Source organism: Schistocerca cancellata, chromosome 5, assembly GCF_023864275.1.
Source record: "Schistocerca cancellata isolate TAMUIC-IGC-003103 chromosome 5, iqSchCanc2.1, whole genome shotgun sequence".
NCBI lineage: Eukaryota > Metazoa > Arthropoda > Insecta > Orthoptera > Acrididae > Schistocerca > Schistocerca cancellata.
In genome coordinates this window covers 506,001,744-506,007,743 of record NC_064630.1, presented here as the reverse complement: position 1 = coordinate 506,007,743, position 6,000 = coordinate 506,001,744, and positions in this window count along the sequence as shown.

Below are 6,000 nucleotides of genomic sequence, written 5' to 3'. Positions count from 1 at the left end.
GCATCCCGCATGACGTCATCCAAGATGGCGGCTTTTGGCAGGAAAATAGGCCAATTGTGCTATGTCCACTAACCTAACCTCCAGAAAAAATGGCGGCAATTTTGAATTTTGGCGGGAAAATAGCCCAATTGGGCTATGTCCACTAACCTAAGCTTCCAGAAGAAAAAATGGCGGCAAGTTTGAATTCCAACAGGATAATGCATGCAAAAACCGTACTTATCTTTATTATTATTATTGATTATCATTCATTAACATTCATTATCATTTATTATTATTTATTATCATTTATTATTATTTATTATTATTGACCTGCCTCCACTAGAATATTCCCTCCAAAATCAAATTCCAACACGATAATGGCTGCAAAACCTTATTTTTGATTATTATTATTCATTATTATTCATTATCATTTATTAACATTCATTATAATTCATTGTCATTAATTATCATTCATTATCATTTATTATCATTAATTATCATTTATTATTTATTATTTATTATTATTATACGCCTACCTCCACTAGAAAATTGCGCCAAATTCAAATTCCAAGACGATAATGTCTCGAAAACTGTACTTCTATTTATTATTATCATTTATTATTTATTCAATATGTCCGATTTGCTCGGCAAGAAAGCCATTTTCCTTACATCCACAACAAAAATCTATCACAAGTTCAAATCCCAACACCATAATTGATCACACGCATGAACTTTCTCCGTCACTTATCTTTTTTCACTGGTAGACTATCCTAATCACATAATATAATAAACTGCTCTTATAGTAACGTAAGTCACGTCCTTTGATTTTGCAGGGGGGAAGGGACTGAAGACTTTATTTCAAGCAGTGCGGTCATCACTTGTTCTCCAACACAGTTAGCACACACATCTTTGATATCGCAGTGCAGTCACCACGACGTCCGCGCTCCAACTGAATTAGTTCAAATCCTCGCCACCCCCTGGCCAGTGTGCGGAGACACTGCCGACGCCTGTCATGTGAGGCGGCCGCCCGCGCTGGGCTGCCGGTACGCTGGGGGCGAGCCCAACGATCGCTCACCATGTGTATTCGTCGCCTCCACACGTTTCCTGCCAAAATTGTTTGCCTCGGAGCTGAATCACACAACGGTTGTCTGTTCCCTGCCACATTTTTGGCGCCAAAGTTGTTTTCCTGGGCACGTTCAAACCCGTCGATGCCAACCGCTCACCGTCCACCACGTGTCCCTGTGCGAGCGAGAACACAGTGCTATACTTTTGGCGGCAAAGTTTGCTCGACAGTGGAATCCGCCATGACTATGTAACAACATGTTTGGACCGCACTAGAACGCTCGCTAATTGACTCTGCGCGCGCGTAATAACTGTACAATCGCTGCACCGCCGTCCCACTTATGTCACACACCCTCCATACATGCGACGGACCTAGTCTTCTGTAAATACCTAAGTACTTAATTCCATTTGGTTTTTAATCATATTAAATAATTCAATTTACAATTTCATATACTTATGCAAAGGTGTTCAACTACCTAATTTCAGCTACTTTTCGAGGACCAGACAGCCACCTCTTCCTAGGAACCAGCGCCAAGTTTGAAATCTGCCATTAAACAAAGCTCACTGGCGCTTCCGCCACCAATCTAAGAAAATTGTTGCAAACCAAGCTCATCACTGCTAAACTAAGCCACCAGCACTCAACCTCTTCGTACACGTTTTGGGTAAAAGGACTCACCCTGCACTAGGCCCATGGATGGAGGATCCAATTTACTTTATTTAGGAATTGAGAATATTTATCACACCGACATGTTCCACACCATACAGACCTGCAAAACACTCCTACATAACTCATTTATAATGTTCTAGACACACGCTTGCTAATTGTAAACAGTTAAAAATAACTCATAGCCCAGCCTACAGACATGCGAACTGCTCATAAATAATGCAAAACATTTATGTCCAAATAGCCAAACAACTGCTAATTTTCGGAAATAATTTCAGTGCATAGGCTGATGGAAGGAGGAACGAGTGTACTTTATTTATTTGCGACATATCTTTTTGAAACTTTTGCTTCTCATAGGTTTCGATATGTAAGGCTGACATAAGGCAGTTTCTGTACTCCAGTAGTGCACTACACTTGGCAACACAGCCACACCCATCAAGATATTCATTCCAATCCAGACCTGTAACTCCTCTACAGATAAATTTGTCCAGTTATTTGTCTACTCACTCACGTTCTGACCAGATTGCCGTTATTGCGCAAAAACAGCTCAGACTGCGCTGTGCTGCTCTGGGAAGTAAGGAAGGACTGCACTCTATTTATTTCAAGCCCTTTTATTTCGTAGAGGAGTATATTTGTCACAAAACACTGATCCGACTGTGGTCATCTGACACAGCCCACAAACACGTAAACAGCTCCTAATTTCACCACACAATAGCAAACAGCTCTTAAATAATGCAGTAAACAATATCAGCAGACGAGCTCTGTCTCTTAAACTCTCCAAATAAAGCCCGGCACAGTGCACAGACATGCTCGCAAAGTAGTGCAACAGACGCGCCCAAACACCCACAGCTGCCAAACCGACCAAAAGTCTCTTCTCGGCCTCCCCCCCCCCCCCCAAACATGACCTCAACACAGTCGCATTCACGCCTAACACCGGAGAAATTGATATCGCCAATGCGCCGTAGATTACGCTCCAAGGCAGGCCTAGGACGCGCGCGCGCGTGCGTGCGGTCGGCTGTAGGAGGGCGTTCCAGAGCCTTCACTCAAGTTCAGCTTCAGAGCGCCCGTGACATCCGACCACAAAGGGTACCCCCCCCCCCCCCCCCGCCCCTCATACACGTGAAAGCTGCGTTGTTCTCATGTATACCGCCGGCATCTCAGGTCTGAACCTGCCTTCACGTCTATTGTCAGAATAGCTCATAGCTCGTTGACACACACGATTAACGTGGCCAGGAAAACATTTACTACTCGCATGATACCGAGATGGTGACGGAAAACCAATCACTCTGATCTGCACTGCAGGCGCATGTAATCATTGAGAACACTCTATTTATTTCTTCGAACAACTTATTTAACTATACAGTATCTCTATCACGCTATCACAAAAAACCCACCCAAATGTGCCCTAGGCCATGTTGCATAGCCCACAGACATGCACCCAATCATAATTTCAGTACACACTATAGCAAACTACTTCTAAATAATTCCTCACACAGATGTGTAGATACTCTCAGTACCCGTAAACTATCCGAATAACGCATAGCAGAGCCTGCAAATCCGCTCGCAAAATAACTCAGCAGACGTGCGCAGGTACCCCCCCACTCCGCAGTCTCTCTCTCTCTCTCCTACCGGAACCTTCGATGCACCGATCATGAACTCTAGAACAATACTTTACACATGATAGATTGGATGATTTAGTTAAAATGTATCGAACTACGTTGTGTATAAATATCTCTCCGTTCTTGTTCTTCTTAACTGTATGCTATTAAATTAAGGCACTTCGAGATCTGTTACTATAGATCGATATGGTGTGCTAAGCTCCAAGACTTGGTTACATTGCGAGAAATGTGGTGCACTTGGAGGGTTTAGGACTAGGAAAGCTCTATTCAGTCAAGAGACGTGGAGTGTAGCTGTATTCGTCTGCTTGGTTGAGGAATAATTGGGTAGCGATGTTGCGGGGTAGGTTGGTCAATGCCGAGGTGAGGATGATCTTTTAACGTAAGAGGACTAGATAGCTCTGTGACCGCCATACGCAGAGAGATTGATCGAATACTACGCACGAGGTCTTAGAAATATGTATAGCGTTGTCTGGTATAATTTGATCGTCTTTATGTGTTCGAGAATGAAGCGTGAATGGGCGTGCTGAGCAGTCGTCTATGAATGTTTGCAATGATACTTGCAAAGTAGAGGATGTATGGTTTAGTTATGATACTGAAATTAAGAAAACAAGCTGTCACGTGATTGGCCAGTGTTGGACTTACGGTAAAATTTTTCGCGATATCAGCTGTGATGGATAATATTACAGTAGATCGGTGGTGTCTTATCCATCGTGTCTGTGCATTGGGTACGACGTAATGATTGACTGACAATGCTTGCTTGAGTTGGGGGACAAATTTTGGTTGATGGACTGCAACTTCCGGGGTTGCTTGCACTGAAAACGGTGCTTCCGTTCTTGTGAGCAAAAATGACCAATCACTAGAAATGGAACGCAGAGTTATAAACTATTCGGTCACTGCGACATATGAGTTGAAATGTAGAGGTAGTCAATCACTTTCGAGGGAAGTCGCTACAACGCCAGCAGGCTCTTCTGGTTTCCTTGTGTTGTGGCTGTCCTTTATTTAAAATCATTCAATGTTGTGCTATCGACTGTAAGAATATGATTTACAAGGTGCAAGGTATAGTTTCCTGTGAGAGGCCGTGCATCAGTCCGTGTTAATGTCTGTTTAAAATCAGACGCTGACTTCGAAGTCGTGGCAGAAAGACAAAATGCTCGGCAGTGTGCAAAAGCGTGTTAGAAAATGTTTGAACAAGGGCCAGAGGCAGCTTCTCATTCACTTAGAGTATGGGCGATCAAACTTTAAAGGGGTCTTTTTAGCGTGTGTATATTTAATATGATCTTGTTCATATAGGCAACTGTAGTTTGAGGTGTCGGACTTGGCGAGCAGTTAGGAATTCTTGGATGGTCGCACTCTGAATTATGCGGGGGGAGTATTGTGAATTCCGTTTGACCGCACTGGAGGTGGATCGCATTGGTGCCTTTGTGACTTTTTCACTGTTTGATGGTAGAGGATAAAGATGATAAGGTGTTGAGGATCTGTTGTACTTGTACCTAGTTTGAGGCATACAACATTGCGCGCATTTCCGGCGAATGGTCAAAACAAGGTCCTGTTGTAGTAACTGAGATCGTTCTGTTTATAGAAAGGTTGGAGAAGGTAATAGATATGTCTTTCTCCAGTTTAAATTGCAGAGATCAGATGGGTGAAGATAAATGCATACTCATCTAAGCTTAGAAAGGGAGAAGGTTTTTTTTATTATTAAGTGAGTTTTGACAGGAGTGAATATTATTTTATATATGCGAGTGTTTCAGCAAAGGGTGAATGACGTCGGGCTCGCTGGCTGGGGGAGACACTGTTTACATGTCCTGTTGGAGACGGAAGGGGGAGATAGAGATCTGCTCTATTCAGGAATCCATTTGAGCACTGTATGTCGTTAGACAATAGCTGGAGAGCAGGTATAGCATGAGCCCACTTCAGCATTCTGGTCCTGGGGGCTGAGTGGCCATTTTTGCACCATGAGCCGCTATTATATTAATGACTAATCATAGCAATTGGCTCAAATTTTAACTGTACAGTCTTTAGCCATTTCTCTAGAAACAACATTTCACCGTTTTCAAAAATCTGTATCCATTATCAAAAAACGCCCGAAAAACCATGATTTTTGGATACCAAAAAGTACTACTTGTGGGAATGGACACTTCTATAATTTGTACTCAGTGAAAATCGTCGAATTTTTTTTAACATGTTGATCTCGGCCAGCCTTGGAACTTTTTCCGATGTCATTATCTGTTACCGAGGCCCCGAACTTCGAGCTTACCGTACTTATGCACGTAAAATATGTAAGTAATAATCGATCTGAGGTGTAAATGTTTTAGCTGATGTAGTAACACATGGTAAGGATTCTAGAGTCATCGAGAGGGTTCTGAGGTCACCAAACTATGTTTTTAGTCAACATTTTTTAACCAATAAAAGTTGATGATGCTCCATATCTGTATAATGAACACTTCGCTCAGAATACAAATATGCCGAAAGTGGTACTGCAATGACGAAAAACGGAATAAACAGGTTCTTAAAATACCTGAAAAGAACTTAAAATCTCTACCAAAATTATGTGCAACTGGAAATTCGTTAAAATAATTCTAATAACATTTTAAATCTTTTAACATACCAATTATAAGCCGGAAGCTTTCAATGAACTGTGATCGATTACCAAAGTATTAAGAAAAAAATGCGAATCGG